The sequence below is a fragment of the Felis catus genome, chromosome D2, assembly GCF_018350175.1.
Source record: "Felis catus isolate Fca126 chromosome D2, F.catus_Fca126_mat1.0, whole genome shotgun sequence".
Classification (NCBI taxonomy): Eukaryota; Metazoa; Chordata; class Mammalia; order Carnivora; family Felidae; genus Felis; species Felis catus.
The window spans coordinates 5,607,582-5,626,423 of record NC_058378.1 but is presented as its reverse complement, the minus strand read 5'-3'; the positions used below and the strand labels follow the sequence as shown (position 1 = coordinate 5,626,423).

Below are 18,842 nucleotides of genomic sequence, written 5' to 3'. Positions count from 1 at the left end.
GGTTTGCCAGTCTCCTGCTGGTGATCTCAGTAAGTTATGTATCCTGCTTTTGCCCTCAGTTTGCTTATTTGTACAATGAGGGGCTGGACTAGAAAAACAGTATCCAGGGTTTCTTTCTGTTTTCTGAATCCGTGGGTGGGTTTAGTCCTTCGGAAGGATGCTTCGGCACTTATGTCTGGCAGAGCAGAGAGAAAGGTGGGAAATAGTAGAAGGGCAGGAGGCCTATTGCCCAAGTTCACATTCTAACAGCACGACCTCGGGTTAAGTTATGTAATTGTCCTACGTTTCTTTTTGGGTAATCCTTCCCCCGTAAAGTGGTTGCAAGAATTGGGTGTGTGAAGCAATGTACGGGGCACACCAAGTGTTAACAATGCGTGCTGTGTCTCTGGTTGTTATATACCTGGTGGCGATGAACAGGGGAATGGGCGGAAGAGAGACCCGCCCCGGCTTTAATTTCACCTTCATCTGGGACTCTTTGTGTCCTTGTCGAACCACGTGGCACCTCTGGGACTCCATTTCTCGCGCTGAGATACGAAAGGGTTTAGGTGAAATAACCTCCAGTTTCTCCCATCTCCTTTTTAGGAAAGGTTAACGTTCTGTTCTGATGTAATTCTGATCACTTCTCGTGGCATTTTCAGAGTAAGAAACACTGGGAATTTTCAATTCTTCTCTGATGTAATTCTGATCACTCTTCAGGGCAATCTTCTGAGTAAGGAACACAGGGAATTTTCAAACGGATTGCACTTCCCTCTTGGCTTTGCCTTCTGGGTCACTGTAAAGCCGGATCTGAGACCGAGCGTCCGCAACCTAGAAGGATGTCCTTGGGCCGGCTCGGCTCTGTGTACCCTGTACCCTCTCACTGGGGTCTGTACTTACAAGGGCCTGGCACTTGTTGCTATCCTCAAATACCTAATTTTTTGCATTTTCATTTTGCACCAGTCTCTGCAGGTTATGAAACTGCTCCTAGACCTCAACATTATTATTATTATTATTATTATTATTATTATTATTATTACTATTACTATACCTTCATCTTTGGCTTCATTTTTACCTTTCTACTCATATTTTCTGTGCATCCCAATTTCATTGCCTGTTTATTGTTTTTCTACTCGCCCTGTGTGCATTTGTCCATTTGGTAAACAGATAGAGAACGGATAAATAAGGACATTGCTTCATTGACAAAGATTTGTCCTCCCAAGCCCCTGGCCACGTTGTCCTCTTCATCTCAAAGCTAACGGTGTTCACTGTTTGTGTTCTTCACTCTGGTACTGAATGACGTATGACTCTGTATCACTGTCTATCTTTGTCATGTGGACGTCTCTCCTCGGGTTATTATAACCTCTTTGAGCTTTCAGATCCCCAAGAGTGCCCATCTCCATGGGTCTGGCTCCTAACGGCCTCCAAGGAAATAACTGTTGAATTAATTTCACTGCAAATTGAATTGATTTAGCCGGGTAAAGGAAGAGAGGAGGGGAGTTTTGTAGCCAAGAAGAGGAAAGCTGGAAAAGGACCTCAGAGGACAGTCACAGAGGATGTAATCCTTAATCTCTGCTCAAGTTGCACACTTCAAAAAGCCACTTGCACAGTGGTTCCCAATCTTTTTGATCTCTGGAGGCTTTTAACAGTCTTAAAAATTATCGTGGCCCCCAGAAGGCTTTTGTTTATATAGATGATAGCTAAAATGGGGACATTTTTGTAATAATTATTTATTTATATGATTAAAAAATAAACCTATTAGAGTTAACTTAATAACATATTTTCAGGGGAAATATTCTTTATCCCAAACAGAATTTTATGATGAGTGGCATTGTTTTTATGTTCTGCAAATCGCTGTAACATCTGGCTTGATAGGAGACAGCTGGATCCTCCTGTGCACTCGTTCAAGCTGTCGTGATATCACAGATCACGGAGTTTCTGCAAAACCACTGCGTACTCGCGAGACGATAAGCATGGCCAGGGCACGTCATGACTTAATGATTGCTTTGAAGATAGCTGCGTACACCGTGGACCCCAGACCACCCTGCAGGAACTGCTACAGGAGAGTAGCATCTCCACGCCGTGCTGTTTTCCCGAATCAAGAGAATATGCATAGTGCTACAATGCTATCTCCCGTTCTTTTAGCTGAGAACCTTCGCATTGGCTAAGCTGGCTTGTCCAAAGGAGTGAGACGTGAGAGCCGCCTCGGGTACTGCACTCTACTTTTCTTGCGTGTCCTAAATGGTGGGAAGATACAGACAGACCCAAGCCCTTAGACCCCCTTGCTCACCCAGACGTGACACCGCAGCCCTTCCTTGGCAGTGCTCAGTTTCTTAGTGTAGGTGACTTATTAGCCCTGTAATTTTTAATTTGATGTTGGGAAACAATGGGGTATGGCTCCGAATGAAACCTTTTGTAGAGAAAAAAAAAAGGGACATTACAGAAATAATTACTGGGACAAATTACTGAGTCAATCCAGGTGTGATGTTTTGTACATTTTTATGCATATTTCAATTGCTGTAATTTGAAAATATGCATCACGCACTCCGTTTCAATTCATTACTATTGGCAGCTCTGTATTAACAGGCTTACGAGTGCCAGGGTTCAGACTAATTATGCAGAATGGCACTGACAGACTTATTATAAGCTATATTTAATTTGAGCCTGTAGATAATAAATACAAAAAAAAGAAGTTCTTTGCGCTTACTTCTTACTCCCAACTCGGGAGCTCGCAGTGCCAACTTTATAGCTAATCTCGTAAGACCTGTTTGAAACGGGTGTTTGGGACAAAAATGCTATCTGCCAGTGACAGATCAAGAGCTTGGAGGCAGGAAGAAACGGAGTGAACTGTAAGTGATCTGCAAAGATCGGTGTTCTGAGCTCAATAAACTCGTCTCCCTGGAAGTTATAATTGCATGAACTTTGGGAAACAGATGGTCGTCTAGAGATTTTAGCTCCTAATGCGTAAAGAGGAGCAGACTACAGAGATGGTTATTACACAGAATGAAGTTTTGAGGACCAGTCGGATACGGGAAGTAAGGGAGAGGTTAAGACTCTTACCCGTGGCTGGACCTGGTTAGCTGGTGTAATTCCCCAAGAGGTCAGAACGGAGGGGCAGGGTGGAGGTGTGGTGGGTGATGCCTTTTCCTGGGGTCGTGTTGAGTTTGGGGTGAGATGCAGGGAAGCGGAGGAAGTCCGTCCGGGGAGAAAGTTCCGGAAGGACTTAGCATACCTCGGCCTGGAGCCCGGGGGAGATCTGCGAGGCGGCACGTCTTCGCGTGGTAGGTGAAGCCAAAGTGTGGAGAGGTCACCCAGAGAAGAGTGATGCAGACGCGAGCTGAGCTGCGAGATTGGACACCCGCCGGGAAGGTTCTCCGCTGCGCTCTGGGGGAAGGAGAGGCCGCAGTGACTGGCACCTCTTGCTCTGAAAGCCGGAGCACACAGACGTTCGTTAGGAGCCGCGTCTCAGATTCTTTCAGTGCACAGTCCGTTTGGAGAGAGACGTTGGGGGCGGTCACAGGAGCAGGGCTGCTGTGCGGTTTTTTGGCCCCAGGCGGGGATGCCCGGAGCCCCCTGGGGGTGGAGTCTGGAACTCAGATGGACTCCCCATGGGTGGGCTGCCTGCGTGTGTAGGGCTCACCTTTCAGCCACCTTCCCTCCAGCGCAGCAGCTTGGAAATAACCACATGTGACAATCCCCAAGGGGAAGCCCGAACCAGGCGGCCCATCCGTCGCCTGCCTCTGTCAAGTCTTCCCAAGGAGCGGAGGTGGGATCTCTTTGGTATTTAGATTACTGCTCAAAACACTCACTTTCCTCTCTGCTCTCCCTCTCTCTCACTCTGCCAGTACTCCCCACACCTTGGTCTCGTTTGCATACATCCACGTGTGCTTTCCTTTTTTGACCTCCCAGGTTCAGATCTTGAATCACTGAAGATCGCGTCGTTCTCAGCAAATTCAAACGAAAGGCTTGAGATTTCTGACTTGCGATGGTGCTGAGTATTAGGCGGAATGAAAACTGACGCAATTTAGAGAACGGCTCCTTAGTCTTTTTGGTCGGCTGAAAAGGGACTTCAACCAACATTTTAATTAACTGATTAATTTTTGTGGTGCTCTTTTCAGTGTCCGCATGATCGTCGTACCTTTCCCATTCTTCCTCCTGGACTTCTCCACTTACGTATTTCTTGCCGCCCAAGTTTTGTTTTGTTTTGTCTTCAGAATAAAGCGATGGTTGTAGTGATAGTGCTTATACTGATGATACTATACAAATACGTAAGCTAACATTTATTGCACTTTTACTGTGTCCCAGGCCACAGATCCTCATGTAATTCCTCCAACCGCTGTCAGGTGGGTTCTACTGTCCTCATTCTGATGCCAGGAGGGCTGAGCACTGGGAGCTGAGTGACAGCCGGTGTCAGGAAGCTCCTCGCGTACAAGAGCCCGGACTTAGAGCCTTGCACGCTGGATCGGGACACCTTGTCTAGGAAGTCTGGTTTCCAGTTAGAGACCCAGAGCCAAGATTGAGCCCAGGAACCCCTTCTCACCGCCGTCCACGGTTTTGCCCCAGCGGTCCCTCAGTCTAATTTTGCCGCACCCTTATACTGAACAGTGATCTGGTTTCCTACATCAGTACTCTGCGTGCGTTTGTCTCGTTTGAACGGGACAAACGTTTCTTACGTCTGGAGGAAAAACAGATGCCCTTTTCTTCTTTATGGCTAGACGTTTTTGAGCTTTTAAGGCAGCCGCTTACTGGAAGTGGGGCGTTAAGCACTGCTGATGGGTACAGTAAATGCGAGGAAAAGTACCAAGTCGCATTAATCACGGATCCTCCGGTTGTCTTAGAGATCGAGCGTGTTTGGGGGCTGACACAAGGACATCGATCCCTAGAGAGCTTCGTGAAAGGTTAATTTGCAAAACAGCTACCTTCTGCGTGGTTTTGTGAAAAAGGACCGGAGAGGAGTTTCACACCGCAGTCCAGCTAAGAGATTTTGAGATTTTATTTTCAAACCTGCAGGCAGGTAAGGGAGCAGCATCCTTGTAACCAAGTAGACTCTTATCGGCCTATCTTCATAGAAGTGTTAGTAAAACAACTGTGTGACGAAAATTAGGTACATTTTCTCAACTGTCAGCAAAACCTTCTAAAGACAATGAGACCTGGAAGTAGGATTTAAGAGACCAGTCATTTTGAATATATCCAGCTAATCCTTGGGAAAATATTTTTCACAATCGTTTTACCTGTGTTAACTTATCAAACTACCTTATGAGGTGCCGTGATGTTTAAAAAAATCATAATAATATCCTGGGACACCTGGGCGGCTCAGGCGGTTAAGCGTTGACTCTTCGTTTCAGCTCACGCTATGATCCCTGTTCATGAGTTCAAGCCCTGCGTCGGGCTCCACGCTGACAGCACAGAGCCTTGGGATTCTGTCTCTCTCCCTCTCTCTCTCTGACCCTCTCCCTGCTCTCCTGCATTCTCTCTCTTTTTCTCTCTCAATAAATAAATAAACTTAAAAAAATAAAAATAATAATATACCACTTAATACATTCAAGGTGCAAAAAGCATCCAATATAACAGTTCTTTTACAGCATATATTAGTGTTTTCAGAAACATGAAAATATTTCTGGGACTCTTTCCTCCCTTTTAGTAGCAAATATATGCACACGTACATATGTATCTGTGATTCATTTGTGTTTCTGGGTGAATGCTCTCATAGTATAAGCTGATATATGGTATTTTTAATGGTGCTGAGATATTTTGAAGATATGGGCAAGAAGAGAGAAACACAAGTAGTAATGATATCATTATTTCATCATTTTTCCTAGCTAAAGGAAGTTGAGAGAAGGAATGTCTATGGATTATATATTATGTTCCAGTCCAGGACTTCCCATTGTTCATTTCTTTGTTTACTTCTCATCATTTCTCACAACAGTCCTGCGAGGCAGATGCTATTATCTTATCTTAGAACCGACAGGAGAAAAGCTCAGAATATTAAGTAACTCACCTGTGACCTCATGTCTACTAAACTGCAGCGGTTTTTTTCAAAATAGTTTTAAAGTTTATTTATTCATATATATATATATATGGAGAGAGAATAAGAACAAGAAAGAGAGAGAGAATCTCCAGCAGGCTCTGCACTGTCAGCACAGAGCCTGATATGGAGCTCAAACCCATGAACCATGAGGTCATGAACTGAGTTGAAATCAAGAGTCAGACGCTCAACCTACTGAGCCACCCAGGTGCCCTCAAACAGCAGTTTTAAACCCAAATCTGTCTGATCCTAAAGTCAGGCTCTTTTCCCTACATTTATTTTTTAGCTTTTTATATTAACACTCTGGTATTGGCTTTGATGAATGGTCACCTTTGAAGAGTTCCTCTTCGTACTCGGGCTTCTACGGCCTGTGTGCCGGCATCTGGTGTTTCATACAAAGCAAATGAAATCAGCAACCTGTACAGATGTTGTGAACAACTTGGGGGGTCAAGATTAGTTGACATTAAAAAATAATACCAGGTATCTGCATATTAGCCTGATATTCCCTTGACCTTGGGGCCATTCTCTTTTCTGGCTGGGGCTCCCTCCTCTGACTCAGGGATTGTGCCTCACCGTGAAGGTCTCCGTAAACACCTGCACATTCTCACAGGAAGGCATTCACTCCCACGTGAAAGCGGCCAGCACACTGATGGTCAGTCCTCTTCCTGTCCCCCGAGGTGTGCCCCTGTAGGTCTGGCAACAAAATACAATTTTCCCACTAAAGTCATGCTCTGCCACTTAATCCGCTGACCTTCGGTTGGAACCCAAAGAGTGGCTTGTCTGCTTTACCGCTTCGTTTCTGAAGGACTATTTATCTCTTGTCATTCTTTTCTTTTTTCTTCTTCTTCTTTTTTTTTTTTTTAATTGAGAAGGAGGTCGGGGGAGGGGGAGGGCAGAGGGAGAGAGAATCCTTAGCAGTTTCCAGGCTCAGCGCAGAGGCCGATTCAGGGCCCAGTCCCGTGACCCTGAGATCATGACCTGAGCTGAAATCAAGGGTCGGGCCTTCAACCAACTGAGCCACCCAGGCGTCCCCATCTTCTGTCATTCTTGATCTGCACCAGTGGTAGCCAACAGGCGGAGGTATCCATGTTTGTGTGCCGTGACTTCATCTGTAGTCATGGAGGGTCTTGGCTTGCCGGAGAAGTCAGCATTTTCCAGAGCAGAGAGGAAAGGAACGAATAAACAATTTTTGCATTTCTCAGAAGTGGTTCAAATTTACACGGAAAGAATTCGACCCGAGCCATATCAACCGCAGTTCACGGTTGTCAGCTCGGACTGGGTAAGTGCACAGGTGCTTGCCTAGCACGGGCATCAGCACAAAAGCAGGCCGCGTCTGTCTTTGTTTCTGAGTTTGACTCTGGGCGCTCAAGGGTCAGTCTATTGAAGAAGAAAGCGACTCGCTGATCAGAGACAGAACTTGCCCTCGTGCGCTTCCCGCAGACAGCTTTTTGCTCCTATTCTGCCAAAATCACAAGTGGTCCTGTTGGGACGTCTGCAAGCAGAGTTATGAGAGTAAGTCAGGACATAAGAACACAAGGGGAAATGAGATAATTCCCAATAAATCCAAAATGTTGATTTTGTTGGTCTGTAAGCCTGGTTAATGGCAGTTTGTAGAGACCTTCAATAGATTACTGACACCAAGTGGTAAGCAATCTCTGAATCTTTCCAGTATAGAACTCTTTGAATTTTAAAACATTAAGACCATAAAGTACCTACAAATCACCTAGTCTCATCTCATTAATTGTGTAGATTATACACCCGGGAACATATAGGACCCCCCCCCCCCCCCCCGTGTATGAGATGTATGTAACAGCAGAGCCAGGACTCCTGACCTTCTGTATCATTGTCTTTCTGTTATTTCAAGTTCAATAATATGATTACCAAGTGTACATTGTATATCTCCAGGAACATAATTGTTCACTTGGTAAAATCTATGAGCCACCAAATATTTTGGCCACCCAGTCTCTCCATCCAAGAGAGAAGGGAGTCTGGTCAAAAGACTTTGAAAGTTATAGTTTTATGTATTTATTTTAAAAAATGTTTTCAATGTTTATTTTTGAGAGAGAGAAAGAGAGAGAGAGAGAGAGAGAGAGAGAGAATCCGAAGCAGGCTGCAGGCTCTGAGCTATCTGCACAAAGCCTGACGCGGGGCTCGAACTCACAGACCGTGAGATCATGACCTGAGCCAAAGTCAGACGCTTAACCAACGGAGCCACCCACGTGCCCCAAACATGATGGTTTCAATGGTGGAGTTGATCCAGTTTGATCCAATCTATTTTGATAGATGTCATTACATGTTCTGTACAACTAACCAAGTCTCCTTTTCTGATTCTGTATTCATTACACAATAGTCTCTTTATAATTTGATCTGTCATGTAAGTCTGGCTATCAGATGAGAGATGCCAAGAGTCCTGAAGGGAATGTTCCAGTCTGAGCAACGTTCGTGATGTTTTTAACATGTTGGCTGTTAGGTTTTATTTTGTTTTTTAAAGCAGTGCCCTATAGGAAGAGTGGATTTCCAGCTAAAAATTCTTTTATACCAGAAGGCTTATATGGTCAAGATTTCATCCTTTTAGGGAGTAATATAAATGGGTCTGAATGGTATGTCAACATTTTCAAAAGAAAAAAAAATAGTTTAAGAAAGAGTGTCCCCACCCGAATGTTTCTTTGAAGTGATTGTTTCTTAGAAAATGTTTTGCTCTCTTAAACTGGCTGTTTTAGCCAAAACACAGGTCATGCAAACAATGCGACAAGCCTTTTGAAGATCATAAGCTCTATTATAGGCTATTACTTAGGTAGGTGAAAAATTTTTTGAGGGACCTTTATGTAGATTCATAAGTGAGCAAATGCAAAGGTCCACCATTCAGGCAACTAAGGATACTTGGAATTTTCCAAATAGCATCTAGTTCTATGCTGTTAGAGTTTTCATTGTTCTTTGTGAACATTCTCTTAAGTGTATATTTCACGATTTCAGATTATTTTTGGCCCAACGTCTAATTTTTTGGTAAGGGGGAAGCATGGGAAATGTACTTAAATTTCACTACTCATTTTAACTTTTGCTCAAACTATATGGTGACTGCCTGTTGTGGTTTCACATAAGTTTTAGTGAACTTGCATAGAAACAGCCTGCCTTTCATTAGTTGCGGAATGGGTCCAGTCTGGGGTTGAAAAGATGAGATTATGCAACACACACACACACACACACTCACACACAGTAAATCATTGGCATTTGAAAAGTATATATTGAACTGAGACGTACAGGTTGTAGTTGCTGGCATTCGTGAAAAAAGGCTTACTGCTTTCATGTCAGTTCTGTCTTAGTCTGTTCAGGCCGTCATAACAAAATAGCATAGACTAAATGGCTTGAACAACAGAAATTCATTTTCTCACCATTCTGGAGACTGGATTTCTGAGATCAGGGGGCCATCGTGATTGGGTCCTGGTGCAAGTTCTCCTCCTGGTTTGCCCATGGCAGCCTTCTCACTGCGTGCTCACGTGGCCTCTCGTGGGACAGGGGTGGAGAGAAAGAGATCTCTCTTTTCATCTTCTTGCAAGGTCATCACTCCTATTGAACTAGCACCCCACTCTTAGGACCTCATTTACCCTTAATTACCTCCTACAGGGCCCAATCTCCAAATGAATTTAGTTATATTGAGGCTTAGGGCTTCAACACATGAATTTCGGCGATGTCTAGTAAGTTCCTTGCTATGTAAGGTACCCTCTCCAGCTGTTATACACTGTAGGCTTAGAGGTGATTAGAATACGTAGGTACCACCATTATTGACCTTTCAAGAGATGTCTCCCAAGTATTTCTTTTCCCTAGATTTCTCCTAAACCCCGAAAGATTTCATTTGTAATTCTTGTTATATTAAACTGCTCCCCGGGGGACAGATGCCCATCTCCAGCATTTCATCAGGTTTATGTGACTTTCAAAATGTTTGTAGTACTTTATATGAGGGGCTTCTGAATCTGATCTGAAAGCATAGTAAAAGTATGTCTCTGATTAATAAGCATTTGGTTTTGAATCTCCAGGTATTGGCCATAATTCTGCAGGGGTGGCCTCACAACTGACCCATGCCCCAATGACATATTTATCCCTTTCGTCTGTATATTTTATGCATGTGGGCATAATGTGAAATCACGAGTAGACCTGATAGAGATTAAATACGCTTAATTTTATACCAATCTTGCATTTCTTGACTAGGGTCTGCTTTCCTGTGAAATACAGCTTATGATTTTCTGATTTACTTAAAATGTTTGTTAATGCTTTAAGGTATGTGTGTCTGGAAGTAAGCTGGCTTCTCGCTATACCATAAGCAAGGATGTGTTTGCTGCCTTTACTGTCTCATGGGAAAGATAGTCCAAAAATCACAGCGACAGTGTGTCAAGAGCTCTGAGAAGAATCTCTGTGGATTAGGATCAAGCTAACACAGACCATCAGACCTTGTGCAGGGCAGTCACAGGGGGTCATTTTTAAAAGCATTTTATTCCTTCTGGAAGCGTTGAAAGATCATTCACGATCCTTTCAAATTAGTTCCCTTCCTCAGTTCCCTTCCCTTTCCTGAGCTCTCAGACTAGGTAAAGCCCACCCTCCCGCAAGTAATACAAGTGACCGGAAAATAATACAGGACATCCAGTTCAATCTGAACTTTAGATAAGCAGCAAATCATTTTTTAGCATAAATCTATCTCAAATGTTGTGTGGGAGAGGCTCATAGTACTTCCCCCCCACCCCAACTGTATCTGAAATTCAAATTTCACTGTGCCTCATGTATTTTATTTGCAAAAATCTGGCAACCCGACCCAGGTTTATAATTTCACAAAATCTTATGTTTTCCTTCTTTGCACCCAGCAGATTTTGTAGTTAAATGTTGCTACAATTGTCATAAGCAGCGCCCAAGAGCTTTTTCCAGTGTTTGATTTCACTGCCTGTGACATGCTGTCTCAGAAGAACTCTCCTGTGTTTTCCTTTACTTACACACATTGGCAACACTTCTGACACCAGATGTGTGAGTTTTCCACACACTGAGCAGTTCTGTGACACCAGCTCAGTATCCTGCGACTCGGCTCAGTTCTGACACCATCTATCTGGAGGGAGTGTCAGATCGCACAGGTTAAAGGCTCCGTCCCACATGACTGTCCCCCTCGTGTTTCACATGCCAATTGCAAGTGCGGGCTTTCACCTGTGTTTCTGACCTGACCTCCTGGCTATAAATTGGAGTTCCCATGACTCCCGCCTTGGATTTGATAATGTGCTGGAATTACACATAGAACTCAGGAACACTTACTTACATTTACTGGCTTATTATGAAGTGAGGTCTGGAAGGGTTTTCTGTCCCTGTGGGGTTCCAGCTTGTGTGCATGTTCACCAGCCTGAACTCCCTGAGCCCCATACTCTTGGGGTTTTTATGGAGGCTTCATCATGTAGGCGTAACCAAATATCGACTCCATTTCTAGCCCATCTCCTCTCTCCAAAGGATGGGGGTTGGGGCTGAAGGTTCCCGGCTTCTAATCATGGCTTGGTCTATCTGGTTAACCTCCGTGTGGGCACCCAACAAGGGCTTGGTTATTAAAACAAAAGGCATTCATATCACCGAGGAAATTTGAAGGGGTTTAGGAGCTCTGTGTCAGACATTCCTATCACTCACGGAATGAGAAAGGTCTTAGGGGTTCTGTGTTGGGAACCAGGGTCAAAGACTCAGTATTAGAGCCAAAGATTATCTCAACAACCCTACTTACAAGAGTTTTAGGAGTTCTATGTCAGGTATTGGGGACAGATATGTATATATATATTTTAGTATTTCACACATGCCTATTATGCATTTCTGTAAAATACTAACATTGAGATGTCTCATCTCTTACTTGAGGGAAAGAAACTAGTGACACTGATTCCAGCAGCAACAAAATAATTGGAATTTTATAGTTTAGGTACCTAATTATAAATAAAATACACTCTTTTAGTGAACTATTGGGAATATGGCAGTTTGTCTAGCTGGTTGCAAACCAACTTATTTTAAGTTCAAATTTAAGTAAGTGTCCTCTATTTTACCTGGCAACCCTACACCTGAAGGGCCCTTGATCCTTTTTCGATATAGTGTATTTATATCACTAAAAATATGTATATATTTATAGCATATGGTTGTATTTAGCCAGTATGTGAACACAATATATGTATATGGTTGGGAAAAACTGGGTAAAAGACAGAAACAATTTCATGGAAGAAGGTATTTAAGATGAGAATTTCTAGATTTTAATTTGTTTGGATTGGAAATGCTCAATTCCTACTGAATTGCTTTTTAAAAAATTCAAGCATAAAAGAATTTTAGATCATCTAGTTCCCATCTGTCTAACAGAGTCAGTTATATAATAGTGCTATCCCCCAAGGTCTTAGAAGTGAAGGTGACTTGTCTGTACACATCAGGCACTACAAGATGATCTGTTACATTCTATTGTTTCAGTACTGGTTTTTGTCCTCAGAATCACTGGCCTGTTCATTAAATCAATAGGCACGTGGTCCAAGGGAGTAAAATTTACCTGGGTCTGGATTTCATTTAGAGAGTCCTGTGCCTTGCACGTGGTGAGCTTTTAATAAATGGTCGCTCAGAGTTTTAACAATCATATTAACCATATGTCCTAACTGACATAGTAAAAAAGCATTTTTTTTTTTCAGAATTTACTGGCAGAGGGTAACTCTGTTTCAATTAATATGGTCTTTCAAATATGAACTGTAGGGACTCCAGGGTGGCTCAGTCCATTAAGCATCTTACTCTTGCTTTTGGCTCAGTCATGATATCCCGGTTTTGTGGGTTCGAGCCCCATCAGGGTCTGTGCTGGCAGTGCAGAGCCTGCTTGGGATTCTCTCTCTCCCTCTCTGCCCCTACCCTACTCACACTGTCTCTGTCACTCTCAAATAAATAAATACACTTTAAAAAAATTAAAAAATAGGAGCTGTAAATTGTGAAATGAATTTTCTTAGTTTTTTTTTTGTGTTTTGGTTTTTGTTTTTTTTAACTCTCTGAGTTACTACCTGCACCTGGTATCATGGTAAGTTTTCTTTTCCATAAAGCTCGTAGACATTCTTCTGCTATTTTTATTTTATTTTATTTTATTATTTTATTTTATTTTATTTTACTTTATGTTTTTATTTTTGTTTTTATTTTTTAAAGCCTAATTTTGCTGCTTTGGTCTGAGGTTTCTCAGGATCCTTGTGAATCCTTGGCTCATTGGAAAGGGCACTCTAACCCTGGGTGGGAAGTCCTTTTGGACCCAAATGGCTATTATTAGCTCAATTCATCCTTTGGCTTCTCTGGGTTTTCTCTGAATTTATCTATTTCCCAGGTGCCTGACTCTTCCCTTACTTTGCTTATGCCTCTCTGCCTCGTTTTCTTTCTTTTTTTAATGTTTTTAAATGTATTTTGAGAGAGAGACAGAGAGAGAGAGAGAGAGAGAGCATGCAAGCAAGAGCCAGTGGGGGAAGGGCAGAGAGAGAGAGAGAGAGAGAGAGAGAGAGAGACAGAGACAGAGAGAATCCTAAGTAGGCTCCATGCTGTCAACACAGAGTCTGATGCGAGGCTCAATCCCACAAACCATGAGATCATGACCTGAGGTGAACTCAAGAGTCAGAGGCTCAACCAGTGGACCCACCCAGGGGCCCCTGCTTCTCTGACTCTTTACTGCGAGTCTTACTCAGTGAACCTCTTCCTGGATCCTCTTAGGCCCTGTGCTTACTTGGATCTAGTTCTTCAAGCCTCCAGTGAGACTCTGGTTTCCATCGTTAGCTCCTGCTGAACGTTTTCTGAGTCATGACCCATTTGTCATTTAGTGGCAAGGAGTCCATTAATTTTTGTCCGGGGCCCAGGGTGTGCCGGCTGCTTTTTCATTGCCTGGCCTCAGTAGTCACTCACTGAAATGGGAGGCTTACCCTGGCTTTACACTGGATGATACTGAAGTCCCCTGAGGCTAAGTGAGTTGGCAAGGACACAAGGCTGGTTTGAGGCAGTTCATGGTCAGAACTCAGGTGTTTCAGCATTCAGGGCAAAATGAGGCTTCCTACCTTGTGTTTATGTGTTTAGCCTATCAGCAGCCAAACTTACAGAACTATTAGGCTGTCACAAAGGAAGTGTCCATTAATAAAGTGGCCAGCCTTGCCATCCTCCACCATTAAGAGAGGATTGTTTTCTCCCTTCCGAGTAGCTTTTAAAAGAGGAGAGCATAAATCCCAGATAAGCTATTTCAATAATGTGAGTGTAAGTCTGTCTGTAGGTCAGCCATCCGGAAGTGGTGTTTCTTCTTGAGGTGTTTTTACAAAGATGATGCTGGATTGGATTAGAGAAAAAAAAGTATTGGCCCCCCCCCACAGGTGCCATTAACTGTGATGCAATTCAACTTGGAATGGTAGCCCTCTCCATCATGGTCTGAAATAAAATTAGCACTCCGTATACACACACATACGAATTAGCTACTGGCACTAATCTCTCTCTTTGTTAAAGTGTGGAATAGCAACTAATTTTAACACTTACGACTCAAGGTAACTGATTCTGAACTTGTGAATTTGTTTTAAATCCTCCCAACTCTGATATTTTAAGCCAATGTGGGGTCAAAAGCTTCTTGACTGTTAAGCTTTGCAGGTTCCCTGGGCACTTAAAGGAAGGGGGGCCTTACTGACCCGCTGTCAGGAGCAGACGAATGTTGATGAATATTTACCATCCAGAGAACCGATGGCTGTCTGTCTGTCTTGTGTTGTTGTTCATTCTTACCAGGAAAGACAAGGAGATGTTGTTGATGGCTAGAACAGGGGTTGAAGGTAAACCTTTCTTCGCTGTCGCATATAGTAAGCAATCACCTTAGGAATTTATATCTAAGACATTAGATGCTGGAGATCTGTTGCTGTTGAAACAACCCCCGGGGACAGCCTGGCAAGCCTCTTGCCCTATAGCAGTTTTTGTTTAGCCATGTGTGTGTGTGTGTGTGTGTGTGTGTGTGTGTGTGTATACATATATATATGTATGTGTGTGTATATACATATATATGTATGTATATGTATATGTACATATACACACACATACACACACGCACACATTATTCTTGGGTACAGAATCTTAAAATCAGAATGGTACTTAGACATCACCAAAGCCAACTATCTTTGGCTCATTTAGAATGAGCCACTCATTTAGAAATACCTTAAATACCCCAAACAAACAGCTAGCTATATTCTCCTTCTATACTTTCATTATGAAATCCTCATGACCAACTCACTTCTTCTTTTAATGGTTTTGAGTACTGGAACGTTCTTCCTTTCCTTTGCATCTATTAGGTTTGTTTGTTTTCTTTTTTAAAAATACTTATTTATTTTGAGAGAGACGGAGAGTACTGGTGGGGGGGGGGCAGACAGAGGGAGAGAGAATCGTAAGCAGGCTCTGCGCTATCAGTACGGAGCCTAATGCGGGGCTAAGTCTCATGACTGTGAGATCATGACCTGAGCCGACATCAAAAGTTGGACACTTAACCGACTGAGCCACCCAGGCGCCCCTGTTTGTTTTCTTAAAGCAAGTTAAACTATCCTGGATCATGCTTTCGAGGCAGGTAGTAAATATATATATATATATATATATATATATATATATATATATATATACACACACACACACACACACACACATATATGTATATATATATATACACACATATATATGTATATATATATATAAATATAAGTATATATATATTTATAACTGAGTGTGTGTGTGTGTATATATATATATATGAGTGTGTGTATATATATATATATATATATATATAAGAGTATATATATATAACTGAGTAAAGTGTTTCAATTTAATATGTTCAGAGTACTTTACTAGTTAACATTGGAGGGAAACAAGAAAGTATGAACATGATCCTTATTTTCAGGAACCTCAGAATTCAAAGTAAATAAATAATAGTTAAAACGAATTCAGCACAGTCTACAAATAAACATCAAAAGTAATGATATAGACATTATGTGCTACAGGACCTGTGGAATAATCAGGAACACGTTCTTTTTTTTTCCCTGTGTATGTATTTATTTTTATTTTAATTCCAGTATAGTTAACATACAGTGTTATATTAGTTTCATGTATACAATATAGTGATTCAACAATTCTATACATCATTATTCAGTGCTCATCATAAGTGTACTCTTTTTTTAATTTTTTTTTAATGTTTATTTGTTTTGAGAGAAAGACAGAGCATGAGCAGGGGAGGGGCCAAGAGAGGGAGACATGGAATCTGAAAGAGGCTCTAGGCACTAATGTGGGGCTCGAACTCGTGAACCATGAGATCATGACCTCAACTGAAGTCGGACACTCAACCGACTGAGCCACCCAGCCACCCCATGATAAGCATACTCTTTAATCCCCTTCACGTATTTCACCCATCCCCACACCCACCTTCCCTCCAGTAACCATCAGTTTGGTCGCTGTAGTTAAGAGTCTGTTTTTTAGTTTGTCTCTTTTTTTCCCCTTTTTTACATTTGTTTTGTTTCTTAAATTCCACATACGATTGTAATCTTATGGTATCTTTCTCTGACTGCCTTATTTCATTTAGCATTATACACTCTGGATTCATCCATGTTGTTGCAAATGGCAAGATTTCATTCTTTTTATGGCGGAGTAATATTCCATTGTATATATACACCACATCTTTTTCGTCCATCAATCAGTGGACACTTGGGCTGTTTCCATAATTTGGCTATTGTAAATAATGTTGCAGCGAATACAGGAGTGGATACATCCTTTGAAATTAGTGTTTTCATGTGATTTGAGTCAATACCCAATTGTGAGATGGCTGATCATAGTGTAAATTCTGTTCTAACTTCTTGAGGAACCTCGAACAGTAGCTGCACCAGTTCACATTTCTGCCAACAGTGCATGAGAGCTCTCCTTTTTCCACATCCTCACCAGCACCTGCTCTTTCTTGCGTTGTTGATTTTAGCCATTCTGACAGGTGTGAGGTGATGTATCATTACAGTTTTGATTTTCGTGTCCCTGATGATGAGTGATACGGGGACATATTCTTACAGGTGATGGAATTTATGTTGGGCACTGGGGACAGAAAAGATTTAGACAAGTTGACAGGAAGGCTTTTTTGGGGCAGGAAACTGAGGAAAGGGATTTGGTGGAACTCAAATCCACTTTGAAGAGAAGGAAGAAACAGACAGTGAGGGTGGATAAGACTGGAGCACTTTCCATATGGAAGTCCGTGAAGGTGTTTGCCGCAGGATGGTTAAAGAAACATGGAATGTCTTTCTCCCCTCTAAGGGAAGATGCTACTTTATAATTTTATATGTTTACAATACTGTGGAGTTGAGTTGGCCAATATGGTAGCCACTAACCCCAAGTGGCCATTGAGTGCCGGAAATCTGGCTGGAGTGGGTGGAGATGTGCTATCAGTACAAAAAACACACAGGCCTTCAAAAAGTTAATATAAAAAAAATGTAAAATATCTTAATAATTTCCTTATTGATTATGTATTCCCATGGTAAGTTTTAGATACACTGGGTTAAATATGATATTAAAGTTAACTTCGCTTTTATTTTAATGTGGCTAATACAAAATCTCAAGTGACATCTTTGGCTTGCATTGTATTTCTGTTAGGCAGCCTTCCTGGAAATGGTCAGTCTGTTAATATTTTTATTATATGTTAACTGTGCCTTATAGAGTACAACCTAGTAGATGATCAGGGAGATTCGGGTAGTATTTTAATCTGACACCTGTCCCTTTATATTTGTCTTATAGACACTATCCTTTACCCTGCAAACAGCCATAAATTCAAAGTGACATGGAGCTCCCAGAAGATTATATAATGCATCACATTTGACTTTTTAAAAAATGTACTATCAGGGCGCCTGGGTGGCTCAGCTGGTTGAGCGTCTGACTTCGGCTCAGGTCACGATCTCGCAATTTGTGGGTTCGAGCCCCGTGTCGGGCTCTGTGCTGACAGCTCAGAGCCTGGAGCCTGTTTCAGATTCTGTGTCTCCCTCTCTCTCTACCCCTCCCCTGTTCATGCTCTGTCTCTCTCTGTCTCAAAATAAATAAACGTTAAAAAAAAAATTAAAAGAAAAAAAAAAGAATGGCTTATCCAAATGTTATCGTGAGTCACGGTAGCACAAAGGTGGGAGCCACCCGTTTGAATCAGGGGAATTTGGGAAATTTTAATAGAGCGAATAGTTTGGGGTGTTTGGGTGGCGCAGTCGGTTAAGCTTCAGACTTCGGCTCAGGTCATGATCTCACAGTTCGTGAGCTCGAGCCCCGTGTCGGGCTCTGTGCTGACAGCTCAGAGCCTGGAGCCTGCTTCGGATTCTGTGTCTCCCTCTCTCTCTCTGCCCCTCCCCCACTCATGCTCTCGCTCTCTCGCTCTCTCTTTCTCTCTCTCTGTCAAAAATAAACATTAAAAAGATTTTTTTTAAATGTAGTACCTAGAAAGCTTTCCAGAAAGCAGACTCTAAAACTCTGCGCCCATGTGACATTATTGTTTGATTCTGAAAAGTATTACAGACCTATGTAGAAGAGCCTTTTACTGCAGCTTTCTCTCAACAAGCTGTGGTGATGAGAGGGTAGAGTAAAATAGATCTTCCAGTATTATTAGAAACTTTTAAAAACAAATTGCATTAACAATACAGGCTCATTGTAGGAAATTGGAACAATTATTCCCTTTTTAAAACTAAAATAATGTATTAAGATGATGTTGGTAATTATCCCTCTGTGTGTCTATGATAAAAATGGGATCAAGCAATTTTAAAATTAGGTTTTTCTCACTGAATATATTGTTAACATCTATCTGGGCCCATTAAGATTTTTCTAAAAC

At 42.2% G+C, this 18,842-nt stretch overlaps 1 protein-coding gene and 1 long non-coding RNA gene across 6 annotated transcripts in view; both read left to right on the top strand.

The window, feature by feature from the left end:
* Nucleotides 1-18,842, top strand: part of PRKG1 (protein kinase cGMP-dependent 1) — a 1,254,852-nt gene that overhangs the window by 727,962 nt on the left and 508,048 nt on the right. The gene's annotated exons all lie outside the window — the stretch shown is intronic.
* On the top strand, nt 3,516-4,214 carry LOC123380979. The gene is made up of 2 exons (XR_006587474.1): nt 3,516-3,742; nt 3,886-4,214. It is a non-coding gene; the product is annotated as an uncharacterized LOC123380979 (long non-coding RNA).